The 22,069-nt window shown below is 48.1% G+C and overlaps 1 long non-coding RNA gene across 1 annotated transcript in view; it reads right to left on the bottom strand.

The window, feature by feature from the left end:
* LOC130704965 (uncharacterized) overlaps nt 1-21,763 on the bottom strand; it is a 205,211-nt gene extending 183,448 nt beyond the window's left edge. Inside the window, exon 1 of the long non-coding RNA XR_009005565.1 lies at nt 21,320-21,763. This is a non-coding gene — a long non-coding RNA (uncharacterized LOC130704965). The remainder of the gene's footprint in view (nt 1-21,319) is intronic.
* Nucleotides 21,764-22,069: the final 306 nt, after the last annotated feature.

Below are 22,069 nucleotides of genomic sequence, written 5' to 3'. Positions count from 1 at the left end.
CTTTTTATTTATTTATTTTTTTTGATGGGTGGGGTTGTACTCCTGTCTTACTGGTTGTTTGGCCTGAGGCGTCCAGCACTGGAGTTTGCAGGCAGTTGGATAGAGCCGGGTTTGGTACTGAGATGAGGACCTCTGGGAGGCCTCACTCCCGATTAATATTCCCTGGGGTCTGAGGTTCTCTGTTAGTCCAGCGGTTTGGACTCGGAGCTCCCACCACAGAGCTCAGGCCCAACCTCCGACTTGGGAACCAAGATCCTGCAAGCCGGTGGCTGGGGGTTCCTCCCGTCCCCTTAGGTGTCCCTAGTCCCCCACCGGTGCCTGGTAGGTGCCCTAGTTGTGCAGAAACACAAATTCCACGTCCTCCTAGTCCGCCATCTTGACTCTGCCCTCAAGAAGGCAATTTCAACAGGTAAATTCTACTCACACTTTGATGAAGAAAAACAGCCCATAAAAACATGCTCAACATAGCAATTAACAGAGACATGCAAATCAAGACTACAACTAGGGATCACCTTGCACCAGTCTAAAACACCATCACAAAAAATTACAATGAATCAACGGTGGAGAGGGCATGGAGAAAAAGAAAGCTTTCTATGGTGCTGGTGGGATGTAAATGGTAAAAGCCACTATAGAGAACATTATGGAAGTGCCTTTAAAAGGTGAAATAGTGTTACCACAAGATCCAGCAGTGCTATATCTAAGAGTATATGCGGAGAAAACCAGAATTCGAAAAGACACATGCACCCAAGCGAGCACTGCAGCACCATTTACAATAGCCAAGATGTGGAGACATACAAAATATTCATGGACAGATGAACAGTTAAAAAAGAAGTCATACATGCACACAGTGGAATATGACTAACCATGTAAAAGAATGAAATAATGCCATATTTGTAGGAACATAGATAAACCTAGAGATAATCATACTAAGTAAAGTAAGTCAGGATCAGAAAGAGAAATATTATGTGATATCACTTGTGCGTGGAATCTAAAAATACATACCATTGAAATAATTGAGAAAACATAAACGGACTCAAGGACTTAAAAAACAAACATATGGTTACCAAAGAGGACAGAAAAGGTGAAAAAATAAATTAGGAGGATGGGATTAACAAATACAAACTATTTCATATAAAATATTCAGCAAGGATCTATGTATACCAAGGAAGGGCTATCAACACTCCCTAATAACCTATATGGGAAAAGAAGCCGAACATGCATAGATATATGTATATGTATAACTGAAAATGATTCTGTATACGTACAACTTACACAACATTGTATATCAATGCCACGCCAATAAAAAATAAAAATTAATCTAATTTAAAAAGTGGTGACAAGACACAAGATTTGGGTGTTTGTTCCAGCACATTCCACTCTGATTTACAAGCCCCATACTGGGTTTCCTAATGCTCTAATTGCCAGGGCAACAAGAGTTGGGCCCGAGGAAATCCTGCTCCTTTTTTCCCACAAAAGAAACCTCAAAACAATTGCTTCTAGGCACTTAAGATTCACAAGGTCATCTGGACTCTAAATGATACCTGCCATCAATAAATGTCCATGCTTAAGTGTTCGAAAATAACTGAAAACAAGGCAGACTTTCAAGAAGGCAATTTCAACAGGTAAATTTTACTCACACTGTTTATGAATGAAAACAGCCCATAAGAACAGGCTCAACATAGCAATTAGCAGAGACATGAAAATCAAAACTACAATGAGGGATCACCTTGCTTCGGTCTGAAAGGCCATCATCAAAAATCAACAATGAGGACTTCCCTGGTGGCGCAGTGGTTAAGAATCCGCCTGCCAATGCAGGAGGCACAGGTTCAACCCCTGGTCCGGGAAGATCCCACATGCCGTGGAGCAACTAAGCCCGTGTGCCACAACTACTGAGCCTGTGCTCTAGAGCTCACGAGACACAACTACTGAGCCCGTGTGTCACAACTACTGAAGCCCACACGCCTAGAGCCCATGCTCCCCAACAAAGAGAAGCCACCTCAATGAAAAGCCCATGCACCGCAACGAAGAGTAGCCCCCGCTCGCCGCAACTAGAGAAAGCCCGCATGCAGCAACAAAGACCCAACACAGCCAAAAATAAGTAATAAATATATTAAAAATAAATAAATTAAATAAATAAAAAGTTAAAAAAAATCGACAATGAATACATGGTGTAGAGAGCATGGAGAAAAGGAAACCCTTTTATGGTGAGATGTAAATGGTAACAGCCACTATAGAGAACATCATGGAAGTGAGTTTTAAAAGCTAAAGATAGAGCTTCCATATGATGCGGTATCGCTACCCCTAAGAGTATATCAATGTTACTCCAATAAAAAATAAAAATTAATCTAATTTAAAAAGTGGTAAAGAGACACAAGAGTTGGGTGTTTCTTCTGGCATATTCCACTGTAACTTACAAACCCCAAACAGGATTTCCCCTAAGGCTCTGGTTGCCAGGGTAACAGAGATGAACCCAAGGAAATCCTGCCGCCCTGTGGCCATATCCAGCAAAGGCAACCTCAAAAGGATTACATATAGGCACTTAATATTCACAAGGAATGCTGAGCTCTAAATGATACATGCCCTCAAAAAATATCCAGGCCTAAGTGTTCGAAAATAATTGAAAACAAGGCAGATTTTCAGGTAGCAATATCAACAGGTAAATTCTACTCACACTGTTTATGAAGAAAAACAGCTCATAAAACATTCTCGGGGCTTCCCTGGTGGCGCAGTGGTTGAGAATCTGCCTGCCAATGCAGGGGACACGGGTTCGAGCCCTGGTCTGGGAAGATCCCACATGCCACGGAGCAACTGGGCCCGTGAGCCACAACTACTGAGCCTGCGCGTCTGGAGCCTGTGCTCCGCAACAAGAGAGGCCGCGATGGTGAGAGGCCGCGATGGTGAGAGGCCCGCGCACCGCGATGAAGAGTGGTCCCCACTTGCCGCAACTAGAGAAAGCCCTCGCACAGAAACGAAGACTCAACACAGTCATAAATAAATAAATAAAAGAACGTGAATTTCTAAAAAAAAAAAAAAAAAAAAATCTTAAAAAAAAAAAAAAACATTCTCAACAGAGCAATTAGCAGAGACATGAAAATCAAAACTAAAACGAGGGATCACCTTGTACCGGTCTAAAACGCCATCACGAAATTTACAATGAAAAAATGGTGGAGAGGGTATGCAGAAAAAGGAAATCCTTTTATGGTGCTGGTGGGATGTAAATGGTAACAGCCCCTGTAGAGAACAATATGGAAGTGGCTTTTAAACATAAAAATAGAGCTACCATATGATCTGGCAGTGCTACCCCTAAGAGTATATGCAGAGAAAAACAGAATTTGAAAGGACACATGCAGCCAAGCCTGCACTGCAGCACCATTTACAATACCCAGGATGTGGAGACATACAAAATGTCCATGGACAGATGAACAGATAATAAAAAAGTGATACACGTACAGAATGGAATATGACTCAGCCATGTAAAAGAATGAAACAATGCCATTTGCAGGAACATAGAAAAACCTAGAGATAATCATACTAAGTAAAGTAAGTCTGAATCAGAAAAACAAATATTATATGAGATAACCTCAAGGTGGAATCTAAAAAGACACACCATTGAAATAACTGAGAAAACATAAACAGACTCAGGGACTTAAAAAGCAAACATATGGCTACCAAAGGGGACAGAAGAGGTAAAGGGATAAATTAAAAGGATAGGTAACAAACTATTTCATATAAAACAAATATTCAACATGGATCTATGCATACCAAGGAAGGGCTATCAACACTGTCTAATAACCTATGTGGGAAAAGAAGCGGAACATGCCTCCATATTTGTATATGTATCACTGAAACTGATTCAGTATACCTACAACATACCCAACATTGTATATCAGTGTTACTCCAACAAAAAAATTAAAATTTATCTAATAAAAAAGTGGTGATGAGACACAAGATTTGGGTGTTTGTTCTGGCACATTCCTCTCTAATTTACAAACCCCAGAGAGGATTTCCCCGAAGGCTCTGGTTGCCGGGGTAACCTCAGAAAATGTCCAGGCCTACATGTTCGAAAATAATTGAAAACAGGGCAGACTTTCAAGAAGGCAATTTCAACAGGTAGAGGGATCACCTTGCACCGGTCTAAAAGGCCATCACCAAATTTATAATGAAAAAAAGATGGAGAGGGCATGGAGAAAAGGAAATCCTTTTACGGTGCTGGTGGGATGTAAATGGTAACAGCCACCGTAGAGAACAATATGGAAGTGCCTTTTAAACGTAAAAGTAGAGCTACCACATGATCCGGTAGTGCAACCCCTAAGAGTATATGCAGAGAAAACCAGAATTTGAAAAGACACATGCACCTGAGTATGCACTGCAGCACCATTTACAAGAGCCAAGACATGGAGGCAAACAACATGTCCAGATGAATGGATAGAGAATAAGTGATGCATGTAAGCAACGGAATATGACTCAGCCATGTAAAAGAATGAAATAATGCCATTTGCAGGAACACAGACAAACCTAGAGATAATTAAACTAGTGAAGTAATTCAGAATAAGAAAGACAAATATCATAAGATATCACTTACAGGAGGAATCTAAAAATGCACACGAATAAAATAACTGAGAAATCATAAACAGTCTCAAAGACTTAAAAAAAAAAAAAATTGGGCTTCCCTGGTGGCGCAGTGGTTAAGAATCCGCCTGCCAAGGCAGGGGACACAGGTTTGAGCCCTGGTCTGGGAAGATCCCACATGCCGCGGAGCAATGAAGCCCGTGTGCCACAACTACTGAGCCTGTGCTCTAAAGCCCCTGAGTCACAACTATGAGCCCGCGTGCCACAACTAATGAAGCCCACGTGCCTAGAACCCGTGCTCTGCAACAAGAGAAGCCACCGCAATGAGAAGCCCGAGCACTGCAACAAAGAGTAGCCCCTGCTTGTTGCAACTAGAGAAAGCCCGTGCACAGCAACGAAGACCCAACACAGCCAAAAGTAATAAATAAATAATAAAAAAAATTAAGGTTACCAAAGAGGAAAGAAGGGGGCAAAGGATAAATTCTGAAGATTGGATTAACAAACACAAACTCTTTCATATAAAATAGTTAATCAACAAAGATGTATATTACAGTGGAGAATTACTGGACTGAATGTCAATATTATGACATAGTATGAGTGTGTTTCATGTTTGGTAATTGCAATCATTGTTGCTTTTGTTGTGGTCATCCATGTACAATGCTTGGTGTCAGTCTATTTATCTCTTGTAAAAATAAAATACAGTGTGTGTGTGTGGAAAAAAAAAAATATTCAAGACCCTGTAGAGAATTAACAGACGTTGCATCTACCTAAACTAATGCTATGTATCAGGCAAATAAACCTGGTGTGAGAAAAAAAAAAAAAAAAAGGGCCATGCTGAATAAAGTGTCAAAACCAAAAAAAAAAAAAAAAAAAACAAAGATGTATATATATACCAAGGGATATCTATCAATACTCTTTAATAACCTATATGAAACAAGAATCCAAAGATGATTAGATATATATGTATGTATAAATGAGAATCTTTGTGCACACCTACAACACAAACAATGTTGTATATCAATGTTACTCCAATAAGAAATAGAAATTAATTTAATAAAAAGCAGACCTAATGAGATACGAACTATTGGGTGTTTGTTCTGGAAATTTCCACTCAAATTACAACCCCAAAACAGGACTTCTCCTAAGGCTCTGGTAGCCGGACTAACCAGACTTAGCCAGAAGAAATCCTGCCGCCTTGTGGACATTTCCAGCAACAACAACCTGAAAACTATTGCTTACGGGCACTTAATATTCACAAGAACTGCTGGGCTCTAAATTATACCTGCCCTCAAAAAACTTCCAGTGGCAAGTAAACGAAAATAATTAAAAACAGAGCAAACTATCAAGAAGAAAATATCAACAAGTAAATACAACTCACACTGTTTAAAAAAAAGAGCACATGAAATGATGCTCATCACGGCAAATTATTAGAGACACGCCAATGAAAACTACAGAGATGCCCCCACGCACCAGTCAAAATGGCCGTTATCAAAAAGACTACAGACAATAATTGCGAGAGTGGGAGCTCAGAAAAGGGGACCCTCCTATGGTGTTGGTGGGATGTAATTGGTAGTAGCCATTATAGAGCACACTATGGACGTGCCTTTAAAAGGTAAAAATAGAGCTACCATATGATCTGGCAGTCCCACTTTTAAGAGTATATGTGTTGAGCAGACATAGAGAATGGACTTGAGGACACGGGGAGGGGGGAAGGGTAAGCTGGGAAGAAGTGAGAGAGTGGCATGGACATATATACAGTACCAAGTGTAAAACAGATAGCTAGAGGGAAGCAGCCTCATAGCACAAGGAGATCAGCTTGGTGCTTTGTGTCCACCTAGAGGGGTGGGATAGGGAGGGCGGGAGGGAGACACAAGAGGGAGGGGATATGGGGATATATGTATACATATAGCTGATTCACTTTGTTATAAAGCAGAAACTAACACACCATTGTAAAGCAATTATACTCCAATAAAGATGTTAAAAAAAAAAGAGTAAAACCAGAATTTGAAAAGACACATGCACCCAAGCGTGCACTGCAGCACTATTTACGATAGCCAAGACATGGAAGCAAACAACATGTCCATCAACAGATGAATGGATAAAGAAGTGACACGTGTACACATGGAATATGACTCTACCATGAAAAAAATGAAATAATGCCATTTGCAGTCACCTGTGGACCTAGAGATAATCATAGTAAGTTAAGTAGGTCAGAAAGAGAAAGACAAATATCCTAAGGTGTCACAGCTGGAATCTATAAATTCATACAAATGAACTAATTTACAAAACAGATACAGACTCACAGACTTAGAAAAACTTAGGATTATCAAAAAGGAAAGGTGGGGGAGGGATAAATTAGGAGGTTGGGATTAACACATATACACTAATACATATCAAATAATTAATCAAAAAGGACCTACTGAAAAGTACAGGAACCTCTTCTGAACACACTGTAATAACCTATAAGGGAAAAGAACCCGAAAAAGAATAGACATATGTCCATGTAGAACCGAATCAAGGTCCTCTACACCTAAAACAAATATAACATCGGAAATCACTCTACTCCAATATAAAATAAAAATGAAATTACAAAAAAAAAAAAAAAAAAGGTGGGCCTGAAGAAATGGTGCCTCCTATGGCCGTTTCCCATAACAACAACTTTAAAACCAGCGGTGATGGACACTTCATATTCACAAGGCCTGCGGGACTGTAAGTAAAAAAACACCTGCCCTCAAGAAATGTCCTGGGATAGGTCATCGAAAAAGAATTCAAAACAGGGCAGACGTTCAAGAAGCCAATTTAAGGAGGTAAGTTGTACTCACACTGTTAAAAAAAAAAAAAATCACATGAAAAGATTTCAACATCGCTAAATATTACTGAAATGCAAATCAAAACTACAATGAGGTATCACCTCACACGGGTCAGAATGGCCACTGTCAAAAAGTCTATAAACAAGAAATGCTGGAGATGGTGTGGAAAAAAGGGAACCCACCTACACTGATGCTGGGAATGTAAACTGGTAACAGCCACTATACTATGGCAGGCAGTGTGGAGGTTCCCTAAACAATTAAAAGGAGAATGAAATTAGAATACTCCCTAACACCATACACAAAAATAAACTCCAAATAGATTAAAGATCTAAATGTAAGGATGGATACTATAAAACTCTTGAGGAAAATATAGGCAGAACACGCTTTGACATAAATCACAGCAAGTTCTCTATTGATCCACCTCTTAGAATAATGAAAACTAAAACAAAAATAAACAAGTGGGACCTAATTAACCTTCAAAGCGTTTCACAGCAAAGGAAACCATAAACAAAAGAAAAACTTCAGAATGGGAAAAATTACCAGCAAAAGAAGATACCCACAAGGAATTCATCTCCAAAACATACAAACAACTCATGCAGCTCAATATCAAAAACAAACAGCAACAACAAAAACCCAATCAAAAAAAGGGCCAAAGAGCTAAGTGGACATTTCTGCATAGAAGGCATACAGATGGCCAGAAAGCACATGAAAAGATGCTCAGCATCACTAATTATTAGAGAAATGCAAATCAAAAGTCCAATGAGGGATCACCTCACACCGGCCAGAATGCCCATCATCAAAAAATCTACAACAATAAATGCTGGAGAGAGTGTGGAGAGAAGGGAACCCTCCTACACTGTTGATGGGAATGTAAATCAGTACATCCAGTATGGAGAACAGTATGGAGATTCTTTAAGATACTAAACATAGAAGTACCATATGAGCTAGCAATCCCACACCTGGGCTTAGATCCAGAGAAATCCAAAATTTTTAAAAACCCCTGTGCCCCAGTGATCATGGCAGCACTAGGTACAATAGCCAAGACACGGAAGCAACCTAAGTGTAGAAGGACAGATGAATGGATTATGAAGATGTGCTACATAGGCACAATGGAATATTACTCAGCCATAAAAAAGGATGAAATAATGCCATTTTCAGGCACATGGACGGAAGTAGAGATGATCATACTGAGTGAAGTAAGTGAGACAGGGAAAGACAAGTATCATATAATATCACTTCTAGGTGGAATCTAAAAATGGATACAAACGAACTTCTTCACAAAACAGAAACAACCTGGAAGACTTAAAAAAGAAATTTATGGTTACCAAACAGGAAGAGTTGCGGGCAGGGAGAAATTAGCAGGTTGAGATTAACATATGCACGCTATTTATAAAATAATCAACAAAGACCCACTGTATAGCACAAGGAACCCTACTCAACAGTCTAATAACTGATACGGGAAAAGAACCTGGAAAAGAACACATATAGATCTATGTATAAGTGAATCAGGCTGTACACCTTTAAAAAACCCACAGCATTGTAAGTCACTTATATACTCCAATTCAAAATAAACATTAAAAAAAAAGAAAAAAGAAAAAAGAGATGCTGACTCTATTCCCCTCAGTCCTTGGGTCCTGGGATGGTGTCACATGCATGGGACCTGAGCAGGCTTGGGTCTCAAGGCTGGACTGTCGTGCGGCTGAGTGAGCTGGGGAGGATGTGCCAGCCAGTGAGCCCCCCGGAAGGACCTGGCGTGTCTCTTCTCCTCTGCATGAGCCCACAGTCTCCAGATCGAGTCAGGCCCTCCTACACGGAAAGCAAGCCTAGTGCATCCACAGGATGGTGGAGCCTCGGAGCTGGAAGAGCTTTGAAAAGTGCCCTGGGCTCCATGTCTCCTGGTGGTGGGCTCCCACCTCCAGCCTCCTTCCTTAGGGTCGCCCCACTTAACGGATGACAGCACCCTCAGCAGAGTGGTGTTACAAGAGTTGGGATTTGTCCCGTGGGCAAGGAATTAGGGGGAGAAGTAATGTCACACAAGCCTTGGGTGTTTCTTCAGGCACATTCCACTCTAACTGAAAACCCAGGAACAGGACATTCCCTAAGGCTCTGGTTGCCCGAGTAACCAGAGTTGGGCATGAAGAAATGTTGCCACCTTGTGGCCGTTTCCCGTAACAACTTTAAAACCGGTGCTGGGACACAATCTTCACAAGGCCTGCAGGGCTCTAAATGTCACCTGCCCTCAAGAAATGCCATGGGGTAAATCATCAGAAAAGAATTCAAAACAGGCTGACTTCCAAGAAGCCAGTTGCAAGAGTAAATTTTACTCACACTGTATAAAAAATAAGCACATGGAAAGGTACCCAACATCACTAATTATTAAAGAAATGCAAATCAAAAGTGCAATGAGGTATCACCTCCCACCAGTCAGAATGGCCATCGCCAACAAATATCTACAAAGAATAAATGCTGGACACGGCATGCGGAAAAGGGAATCCTCCTACACTGTTGGTGGGGATCCAAATTGGTACAGCCACCGTGGAGAACAGTATGCAGGTTCCTTAAAAACCAAAACATAGAGTTCCCATTGGATCCGGTAATCCCACTCCTGGGCTTAGATCCGGAGAAAATCATGATTCGAAAGGACATGTGCACCCCTATTTTCAGGGCAGCATTATTTACAATAGCCAAGACAGAGAAACCACCAAATTGTCCATTGACAGAAAAATGAAGATGTTGTACAGATATAAAATGGAACACTACTCAGTCCCGGGGGCCGGGGGGTGGAGCCAGGATATGGGTGCCTGGGCCTCTGACCAGCAGGTGAGAGCAAGGAGGAAGACTAGTCCTGAGGGCAGGGGTTCACTGAAGTCTGTGAGCCCCGGTGCCCTGATGGGATTCATTCCCAGTGGGGACATGAGCGGGGCCTGCAGTGGTTCTGTTTTCCACCTGGGCCCCTTTGATGAAGCCATGGCAGCGCTGGGCCCAGAAGTCTCCTGGCGGTGTTTCAAGCTGTCATAGGAGTTTTACAAAGGAACAAGATAATGAAGCTGAGCCCCTGACAGCTACTCCTTTCTGGCTCTGAGTTGCTTCTATCAGGACCACTGTCACCTGCACATAATCTGCTATGACCCACCTGCTTCAGCCTGGTCTTTCTTCTTCCTCCCTGCGATGATTCCAGTGACATTTCCAGCCTGGACCCCTCTCCCAGGCCAGACACCTCTGTCCAGCCACTGCATCCCCATCTCACCCTGGGGCTAACAGGCCCCTCAGAGGACTGTCATCCTGCTGCTCCCCACACCCAGGAGGCACCCACCTCCCCTGGTTGCTGAGCCCAGACACCTGCTGTAACCGAGCAGGACCCTCTGGGGCCTTCCCGGGACAGACCCCTCTACCATATCCTCTGTTGTAACTCTTCTCTGAAGTACCTAGATAGTATCTGATGCACACTTCCCGAGTTGTTTTACAGATGCTAAACCCACCACCAAATGGAAGAAATTAACTACTTGATGATCATGAACACGTAGCCCCAGAGCTACTGGTGCCTAAGAATTTATAATGTTAACCGTCGTTACCTCACCATCAGCCAGAGAATTGTGCACCAGCTGATCCCCTCACCTGGCCTTTAAAATTGCTTTGCTGAAACCCTTCAGGGAGTTCGGGGTTTTTAGAGCACAAGCCACCTGTCCTCCTTGCATTGGTGCTTTTACAATTAACGCTGCACTTTCCTTCACCACAGCCTGGTGTCAGTAGACTGGCTTTACCACGCATGGGCACGTGGAACCCAGTTTGGTTCGGTAACACTGGGGTCTCCAGGCTCCCACTGCCATTGTGCCCAGTGACTGTCAGCTCCTCCTCCAGAGTCTATGGCCAGTCCCCACGCTAATTCCCCTCTACACCCACAGCCCTGGCCCAAGCCCAATCTTGGGCCTGATTCCTCCATCAGACCCTGACAAAGCTCCCCGCCCCTGTAACAGGGAAGAGCTCAATCAGACTCCAAGTTCGATCATTTCTTTGACTTTAGCCTTTGCTTTTCGTTGCTTTTGTTATTTTAATCATACAGAATGGCCTGCCTCAGGGAACCCTGCCCCTCTGCCAGAATGTTAAACCAATGTGCCTTTGTACATCCTGACCCTGTTCCACCTGTGGATGGCTGCAAGAAAGAAGAAATTAACACATCACCTCCCGGAGGCTGGCCATTCCAGGGGACATTTGCAAATGTTATGGTCTTTTTACTTTACTTCCTCATATCCTCCCCTCCCTATTCTATAAAAGAAACTGGCATCCAAACCCCGGTAAGATGGTTTTTCAGAGACACTAGTCTGCCATCTTCTCGGTCTACCAGCTTTCCGAATAAAGTTGTATTCCTTGCCTCAACACCTCGTCTCTGATTTATTGGCCTGTCGTGCAGCAAGCAGAGCCAGCCTGGACTCAGTAACACCCACACGGTGCATCTCACATCCCACCCCAATGTGGTCTTTCTGAAGCATAAACGAGACTGACTCCCTCCCTCCTGTGATTCCCCCCAAAAGTTTTCCCTCATTTGCTTGGGTGTCTGGTGAGACAGACATCTGCCAACGCCCTGAGAGTCCTCGGCACCCCTGCTAGGCTGTAGCTCCTGGGTTCCCTGACACTGAGCACCTCAGCAGGCCAGGCGACACGGCACAAAACCCCAGAACTGCTCACCTTAGGAGAGGGCTGGTACTGCTGCTGCGTGATCAAAGAGAGCAGAGAAGGGTTCCCCAGCTTGGACACAAACACTGCAGGAGTGGCCTCTCCCTGGGCCATCACATGATCCCCGTGTGACTTGAGGGAAGGAGGGACCAAGGCACATGCTGGTACCTAAGCAGGATAGTGTGGGCTCAGTTGTGTCCCCCCAGATTCACATGCTGAATCCCTAACCCCCAAGACCCCAGATGTGTCTGTATTTGGAGACGGAGTTTTTAAAGAGGTGATCATGTAAAATGGAGTCACTAGGGTTGATCCTAATCCAATAGGACTGATGTCCTACAAGAAGAGATTAGGACACAGTTAGGCACATGGGGAGACCATGTGAGAACATGGGGAGAAGAGATGGCTGTCTATATGCCAAGGGGAGAGGCCTCAGGAGAAACCAGCCTGCAGACACCTTGATCTCAGACAGCATCTAGGACTAGGACATTGGTCTGTTGTTTAAGCTGCCCTGTCTGTGGTATTTGTTAGGGCAGCCCCGAGCAGACTCACACACAGGGTAGTAACTCAAGTCTCAGATGGACAGAGCCCACTCTCCATTCCCCCGTACGTGAGTTACAGGAATCTCAGGAACTGAGGATGTTGTCCCCGAGGAGAGGCCCAAGATAGAAGATTTTAGGCATAACACAACTGCATTCACGTTTAACATGCCTGAACTACATTCACACGAGATGGTTTTGTCCTGTGTGTACATTGGCACCCTCAGTCTGAACTGCAGACCTTTGGCTTGACCACCTCCATTGAGAGCATTAGCTTCACCTGCTGTGAACCACCTCCTATAGGATTTCCAGAACCACAAAACATCGAAGAGCTCATGCTGATGTGTCATTTCACAGCACCCAGGACTGTGTACTGGTGTCCGGGCGACCCTCACAGCAGAGCCGCCCAGCTGCCCACCAGAACCCATTTTCCTTTCTCCTGCTCATGGCTCCCCTTGCGCCTCCCAGCCTTCTCACCCCTTGCAGCTGGGGCGCAGTGTCTCCTGCTACTAAGGGGAAGTGGTGGAGGGGGTGAGGGCTTTGGCCAGTCTGCATCCTAGGACAGAGGGCTTGGTGCCCACGTGGTCACCCCACCCTGCTGGTTGGAGCTCTCCACCTGGAAGCAGGGAGGAGAAGCAAGGGGGACAGAGCCTGGGCCCTGACACCCACCTGCCCTGGACTCTTGCATGAAGGGGACAGAGACACCTTGAGCCTCAGCCCATCTGAGGAGACACTTTGTTCCAGCAACGAACCTTTGCCCTAAAAGCCAAGGTGCTTTACAAACCCCTCCCCAGCTGTTACAGAAAGTAAGGCTTAATCTCATCACACTTTTCTCAAACCACAGCTCACGCTGAGACCACCACTCAGGTGATGGTGCTTCAAAGCAGTTTCCTTGACAATCTTGACAAACCTTCCTGGTTTCCTTGACAACCAAGGAAGACTGGTTCATAATCTCCCAAAGAAGATGCCTTCACAATCTCCCAAACTCTTCTTCAAACATTCCTATTCTAGGCTTGATGAGCCTAAAGTGACAGTGCCGTCATCACACACCAGAAAGCGATTCCTCCAAGCCCGTAGTTATTGGTTACATGATGCTATTGATGATGAAATCCCAGAAGAGCCAGCTTTGCAAGGTGACCACTTCTGGACTTGCACTGGGCTCCTTTCCACGGACAGAGTGGAGTGGCTGTTTTCACAGCCCCACGGTGAAAGAGCTCACCAGGCCTTGATCCTTTCCAGGTGCTTCCTGGGTCCTCATTCTCCCCAGACCCCCACCTACTTGGCTGCTGTCTGTGCCAGTCTATACAGGACCTTGGTAATCTCCTAAAATGAGAGGGTTATTTCATACACAGATGATGGGTTGAATGGTGGCCCCAAAAGATGTGTCCCCCCAGAACACATGAACAGGACCATATTTGGGAAAAGGGTCTTTGCAGATGTAGTTAAGGATCTCGAGATGAGGTCATCTTGGGTTAGAGTGGCCCTAAAGCCAATGACAGCATCCTTATAAGAGACAAAAGAGGAGCGACCCAGACACAGAGAAGAAGCCACGTGAAGACAGAGGCAGAGACGGGAAGGATGCAGCCACAAGCCTGGGGACGCCTGGAGCCCCCAGAAGCTGGAAAAGGCAGGAAATATCCTCCCCTGGAGCCTCTGGAGGGACTTCAGTCCAGCAACACCTTGATCTCAGATGTCTGGTCTCCAGGATTGGGGGAGGATGAATTCCTGTTGTTTTAAACCACCCAGCTTGTGGTCATTTGTTAGAGAAGCCACAGAACAGTCACACAGACCCTGCTCTGTAGGATCCTGGAAGTGTGGGTCTCACTAAAGGCAGACAGAGGCTGGATTGCGGAACCCTTAGAGTCAGCACTGGGCCCCCAGAAACCCTAAAGCAGTGGCTGGGCAGCAGAATGTTGGGGGTCAAGTCGGAAGCCCATCCCTAAGGGTGCCGGCTGCACACGGCCTCCCCAGGTTCTTACACCTGTACGTGTGTGGAGTAAGTATTTCAGTCTTGATTCAGGACCTTTGATGTCACCATTCACGCTGCTAATTAAGAACCCGCCAGGTACACAGATGAAAACCCTATCAGGACACTTGCTACACCGATGAACAAGTCTCAAGCTGGTCAGAGGTGGGCAGTTTCTTCTCATGCAGCCGGCAGCTCCCCCACCCCAAGGAGCGTCCTCATTGGAAAGCTGGTGCGGCGGCGTCTCTGAGTAAACCTTAGCTGACCCCCAGGCCAGCTGCTCCTGAACTTTATCCACCCTTCACAGGGAAGCAAACCTAAATATGTGCAAGGACTTTACAGGCTGGAGGAAAGGGCTTGCAGCACACCAGTGTGCTCAACTCCTGTGGAAGGTCCAGCAGAGCCCCACTCAGACCGGGCCACCCACAAGGCCACGGCCCCTCACTCCCTCCCACAAGCCCAGCCCCGCGGTGGCTGATGGGGCAGAGAGTATGGCTTCAGGTACAGCTGCAGGTGCTCTTGCAGCCCGGAGAGGGTGTCTATACAGAGCTCAACCCAGGCACACCTGGGGAGGGCTGGCTGGCCGGGTCAGGCTGCCCAGGTCAGCCAGTCCTCGCCCATCAGGGGCTTGTAATTGCAGAAAATGGGTCTTGCTGCACTGGCCAAGTCCAAGGAACAGATGTCTTGAGGATCAGGATGGACATGAGGCTGTAGCTCTCGCTTGTTTTCTAATCATTTTATCTGGCCCACGAGTGGGAGACGATTTCAAGAAGACCCTCTCCTACTGAGAAGAACCCAAGAGTCAGGGAGAGGAGGGGTGGTGGGTGGAGACAGGAGCCCAGTGCCCCAGAGGCAGCAGAAGCCTCTGGAAGACCCGGTGGAGGGAGGCGCATGAGTGAAGCCCAGGGTCACAGACCTATCCAGGAGCTGCTGTTTGTTAGTTCAGGTCCTGCTCTGACCAACAGGTGGGCTGGGGGTACTCTGCAACGAGGGCTATGTGCACGGTTCCTGTGTGCTGAGCCTGTCGGGGTGCCTGCAAAGATGGGCCCTGTGCCCTGAGAGGGGTCTTCCCATGTGAGCCCCGTGGGCTGCTGGGTGCCTGCCCACGAGAGCCCTGTGCGCTGCAAGGGGCATGTGAATGAGCGTCCTCTCCGATTCTTTCCTGAGAATATTGGGCGGGGGGGCATTCAGGCAACAGAGCAAACAACTTATTCTGGATGTTACTGTGGGGAAGTGGGGGCATAGCAACAGGGGTTCAGCCTGCAAAACCCCAGAACCACTCCCAGAGCAGCTCCAGAACCGCTTCTGGAATGGCAAGGAGAAGTGGGTCTTCCACCTACTAGACGTGGAGGAAAGGGGTGGGGTCTGCAGGGCTGCCCTCACCTTCAGGGACTTGCTGGGAGGCTCGCAGGACTCAGCACACGTTTGTGTGCTCACGGCTGAGACGGGTCACGGTGCACAGTAGCGATGCACGGGTGGGAGGGCCCCTGCTCCAGACACGTCATGACCCTTCGTGTCCCCTCCTTCCCTCGAGGGTCTCTAGGGTGTCTCTTCCCCCAGCGAGGAAGGGCAGAACCATGACAGTTACCCCCACCCCCGTCCCCCCGGGGAAGCTCACTAGAGACTAGGCGCCTGGCTGGGGGCTGGTCACATGGTGTTGTCTGCCCTCACCCTCCAAAATGCCAGTGCCCAGAAGGGGAGCCGGGGTTCGGCGTGAACCACATGGTTTGTGAAGACAGCACAGGTGCAGCGGCCTGCCTCTAGCAGGAGGAGGGAGGGTTTAGATCAGGGCAGGGAGCTGCTCACCAGCTGCATTAGCTTCCTGGGGCAGCTGTGACAAACGGCCACAAACGGAGGCTCAGAACAACAGAAACCTGTCCTCTCAGTCCTGGAGACCAGACATCTCACATCAAGGTGTCCCAGTGCCGCGCTCCCTCCGGAGGCTGCAGGGGAGGGTCCTTCCTGCTTCTTCCAGCTTCTGGGGGCTCCAGGCGTCCCTGGGCTTGTGACCACATCTCTCCCATCTCTGCCTCCATCTTCACCTGCTGTCTCCTCTGTGTCTCTCCTCTTGTCTCTTAGAAGGACACTGTCATTGATTTAGGGCCACCCTGATCCAGGATGACCTCATCTCCAGATCCGTAACTAATTGTAACTGCAAAGACTCTGCTTCCAAATAAGGTTCCATTCTCAGATTCTGGGGGGCATGACATGGATGTAACTTTTGGGGGCCCCCCATTCAACCCACTACAGCAGCCCAGTTCCCAACCTTGCTCAGAACAGCATCAGGCTGGTGATGTTCCGACTTTCTGCACGGAGGCGTCTTTTGTTTCTTGTGGTGACAGTGAGGTTGGGTGGGGGCGCTGCTGGCCGACCTCCCGGTCATTCCAGGGACCACGCTGAAGTGTCCTCCCCGGGAGGGTGCGAGCACGCCAGGGCTCCCTGTGGTCAGTCACACCTCCCCACATCCCGCGGTAGGGCCACCTTTCCTGCGTCCTGGGGCAGGGTCATGCCTGTGTATACAGCAGGACACACAGCAGTGCATGCAGCAGGCCTGATACCTGCCCTTGCCATGGAGATGGGGGCTTGGTGATGGTGGGACATCCGACGGGACATGGGGCCGACCTCGGGGAGGATGTTGGGCTGAAGCGTTTGGGAGCCGCTGGAGGGAACCCTCACCTGTTTGCACAGGTGGATTGAGGACAGCGACCAAGGGTGGGCAGGCGGGGGAGCCCAGGGAGGGTCCTGGGTCATCCCGGAGGCTGGATGAGGGGTGTGGAGCTGGGGGTGATGGCGGTGGGGAGAAGGGGCTGATGGCTGGACAGTGAGGAGACGGATCATCCGAGGAAGCGGGGAAGGTGAAGACTGTGCCCGACGGGAGGACAGAGAGACCAGCAGGCGGCGCTGCAGGCGCAGGTATCAGGGCTGCTCCCTGCTGTTTGGTGCCTGAGACCCGCACAGCTGGAAACCACCCGGTGTCTGGCCAGACCCCAGCCGGGAAGAGAAGGGAAGCCCCATCTACACTGCTGGAAACACCGTGCCGGGCATTCACCCTCCTCTTCACCCAGCAGGGAAACAAGCAAGTTGAATTGGAGAGTGATGGGGTTGAGGTGGGAAATGTGGGTGCTTGGAGCCTGGAGAGGAGGGTTTCCTGAGGGGGTGAGACCACAGGGAGGAGAGGGATAGGGGATGGGCAGGGGGATGGGCAGTGAGTGTCCAGTGCTGGAGCATATCCGTCCTCCCTCGGGCCAGCCCGCCTCCCCCGAGCCTGGGTCTATAAACACAGGGGACCCTGGAAGAGAGTTTTCTGTCTGGCTGGTTCACTGAGGCTGGATGTTTGTGGGGACATGGGCCAGCCTGGTGGCCCCGGTGAAGACATCGTTCTCTCTGGGGGAATGAGGTGGACACTGAGTCCCCGTTCTGTGGATGCTCTAGCCCTCTGGGTGTCATGTCTCTTCTTGGGGGTCACTGGGGCTTTATCGTCACTCCGTGGGGTACGGGAGGGGAGGGATGGATTCGTCCTGGCCTAGCTGTGCCTGGGCTCCTGGGGAGGATCTCTCTGAACCACAAATTCACAGGCCTCAGTCACCCCTGCTCGACATCCCCCTCCAGGAACTCGGCAAGAGGACCTGCCCTGTGAAACGCGGAGCCTGGGTCGGGGGGGTTGGTGGGTCACTTCTCAGATGACCACGCTCAGGTCTCGGGGTGGGGTGGGGTGGCCTGCAGCCACTCGCCGTGGTCACCATGCCGCCGCGGCTCCTTTCTGGGGTATGAGATGCCCCAGCGGTGGCGGGGGGAAGGTCGCCGTGACAAGGACGTGTGGGATGGGGGCCCTGGGTCCCTCCCCGAGGAGGAGTGGGGGTCATGCCCAGAGGGGAGGGGCCAGTGACAGTCCTGGGTGTCAACAAGCACAGCACCCCCCCCCAAGGCCGGGTGTGGGTTTCCTGCGGCCCCGTCACTGCACACCAGATGGGTGGCAGGGGTTGGAACAGGGGACGTTTACTCTCAGGCCTGGAGCCCTAGATCAAGGTGTTGGGGGCCCGCCCCTCCCACGGGTTCTGGGGTCAGTCGGTCCCAGGCCACCCTCAGCCCCGTCTCTGTCTCTGCCATCACACTGCCTGCTCCCCCGTGTGACTGTGTCCAAACCTCCGCCCATGAGGACCTCCCCACACACAGGTCAGTGACCTCGTCTCTCCCCGGGCACCTCTGCGGTGGCCCATCTGCCCACAAAGTCCCATTCTGAGGTCCCAAGGAGTCCGTCTTCCGGGGCCTCTTGAGGTGACCAATCCTAGTGGTCGACACAGCTCGTGGGGGTGGGGCCCCAAGGCCGGAAGCCATGAGCCTCACGGAGGACGTGGTGTCCTGACTCAGGGAGGACGGAAAGACAGGCAGAGGCGAGAGGGCGGCCGAGGGGGCGGTCAGCCCTGCCCTCCGGGGAGTGAGGAGTCTCTTGAGGGCCGGGCCGGAGCTGGCGGGCGGGACGCGGCGGCCAGAGGCGGGCGGCCGGGTCTGCGACGTGTGGGTCACATAACGGCCACCAGCCCCAGCCTGCACACCAGCCCTAGCCCTAATGCTGACCCTCCAAACCACCAACACCCAGCCAGATCTATTCAAACCACACAAATACATCATACAAAAGAAAATTACACCAGTATACCTTGTAAATATGAACGCAAGCAAAATTAGAGCAACATGAAACCAACGGAACATGAAATGGACGATGCCATAAGCAACTCTCTCTACACCAGAAATGTCAGGTTGTTCAACATATTAAAACTAAGCAATGTATTGAACCTCTATAACGGTGTGAAGTAAAAACACATGATCGTATCAATTATTGCAGAAGAAGCTATAATCAAAATCCGGTGCTATTTCATGATACAAACACTCAAGAAAGTAGGAATAAAAGGAAATTTGTTCAATATGAAAAAGAGTAGTACACAAAGCCACAGCTAACATCATGCTCAATGTTAAAAACTGAAAGCTTTCCTCCTGAAATCAGGAACAAGGCCAGGAAACTGGCCTTCACCACTGTTACTTAATAGTGTATTAGAAGTTCTACCCAGAGTTTTGAGGAAAGAAATAAAAGGCATCCATATGTGAATGGAAAAATTAAAACTGTGTCTACTCACAGAACACAGATCACATCATCTTATATATAAAACATCCTGTAACAACAAAAAATTATTTGAGCTAGTCAACTAATTCAGCAAAGTTATAGGACAAAATATCAATTCACAAAAATCTATCTTATATGTATACACTAGCAATAAATAATCTGAAAAAGAACTTATGAAAACAATTTAATTTTAAATAATGTCAACATTAATACTTAAGAATATATTTAATCAATATACAAGACTTGCTTTTATGTATGTAAAGTTGTCTGTACATTTGAAATTACTGGGAAGTAAATTACTTTTCAAACCACCATGTCAAAACCATGCCAGAAAAGCAGAGAAAACATCAAACTTCCATACAGAGGCCAAGCCTTACCCAGACCCAGTTCCCCCAAAGTCCACATGTCATTTAGAGGCATTGTGGGAAGACTATATTAGGACTTCCCAATATAAAGGACTTCCCTTTCTTCCCTGTTGTGGATGACCTGGATGTGGTAAAAACAGTGGGATTTTGGAATTCCAATTTTCCACAACATTCCACCAAAAAACTATTAGAAATAATAAATGAATTCAGTAAAGATCAATTCACACAAATCAACTGCATTTCTAAACACTAATAATGAACCATCAGAAAGAGGGGGAAAAAAACCCTATTTACAATTGCATCAAAAAGAACAAAATACCAAGGAATAAATTTAAGCAAGGATGTGAAAGACCTGCACACTGAAAACTTTAAGACGTTGATGAAGAAACTGAAGAAGACACAAATCAATGGAAAGATACCGCGTGCGCATGGAATGCAAGAATTACTATTGTTAAAATGTCCATTCTGGGCTTCGCTGGTGGCGCAGTGGCTAAGAATCCGCCTGCCAATGCAGGGGATACGGGCCCGAGCCCTGGTCGGGGAAGATCCCACATGCCGCGGAGCAACTAAGCCTGTGCACCACAACTACTGAGCCTGCGCTCTAGAGCCCGCGAGCCACAACTACTGAAGCCCGCAACTACTGTTGCGGAGTCCGCGCTCCGCAATGAGAAGCCAGCGCACCGCATCTAAGAGTAGCCCTCGCTCGCCGCAACTAGAGAAAGCCCGTGCGCAGCAACGAAGACCCAACGCAGCCATAAATAAATAAATAAATAAATTTATTAAAATAAAATGTCTATTCCCCCCAACGCAATGTACACAGTGAATGCAAGCCCTCCTAAAATTCCAATGGTATTTTTTCACAGAAATAGAGCAAAGCCTCCTAATATCTGTGTGGAACCACAAAGGACGCCAAATAGCCAAGGCGACACTGAGAAAGGAGAACAGGCTGGAGGCACCTCCCTCCCCGACTTCACACTACCGGTATGAAGCTACAGTCACCAACACAGTGCGGAATTGGCACAAAAACAGGCGCACGGACCAGAGGAACAGGACAGAGAGCCCAAAATTCAACCCATATGGAGGGAGTCCATTAATTTATGACAGAGGGCCAAGGACACACCAAGAGGAAGGACAGTCCCCACCATAAACGGTGCTGGGAAAACTGGACACCATCTACACCACACACCAAACTGACTAAAAACACAGTTTTCCACAGCAAGCGCTTCTGGGTCGTCTGAAAACAGCCGTCAGTCACCCACAGGAAGCTTCTCCCCACTTCTCCTCACCTTCTCCTCCCAGCGTCGCCTGGGTCGTCAGGAAACCCAGCTCCCGTCAGCGTGGACGCAGCCCCGTGTTGTCCTAAAGCTGAAACCCCGGCGAGTCCTAAGGAGACTGAGCTCCGTCAGCAGAGACGCTGACCCGGGCGTCCCAGCCGAAGCCCCGGCAGTGCCTGAGGAGACCCAACTGCTCTCAGCTGCGCGCAGAGTCGAGCCCGCGGGGAACGCGTGTGCGCAAGCTCAGGAAGTCTCCCCACTTTCTCCTCACTGTTTCCTCCCGCGTCGGCACCTCCGGGCAGGTCCTGAGGAGACTGGACTCCTGTCAGCGAGGACACGGCCCCGCGTTGTCCCGAAGCCCTGGCGGGTGCCGAGGAAACCGAGCTCCCGCCAGCCGGCCGCAAACCGAAGTCCGGGGGCGGAACTCGCACGCACGGTAGGGTCAGCCGGGGGGGGGTTGCGCGCCCCCTGCGGGACGCCCAGGAAGTGCAGGCCCCGCAGCGCTCCGCTTTCAGCCAGGCCGCACTCCCTGCGGGCCCTTGGGCTGCTCCCACTAAATTTTGGAAATTCAAATTGAAATCGAGCTGAATATCCTGCCGTGTCTTCTCAAAACATAGTTAAGGCGCAACTAATTGGAAACCATATGGAATGAAATGAATGCAGACAGAAGCTTTTACAACTGACACCGAAAGGCACTCAAAATTGTCCACAAATTTAAATCGCAAAACTAACAATTCTAGAGGAGGGACTTCACTGGAGGCC

The sequence above is a fragment of the Balaenoptera acutorostrata genome, chromosome 15, assembly GCF_949987535.1.
Source record: "Balaenoptera acutorostrata chromosome 15, mBalAcu1.1, whole genome shotgun sequence".
NCBI lineage: Eukaryota > Metazoa > Chordata > Mammalia > Artiodactyla > Balaenopteridae > Balaenoptera > Balaenoptera acutorostrata.
This window is presented reverse-complemented; position numbering and strand designations above follow the sequence as displayed.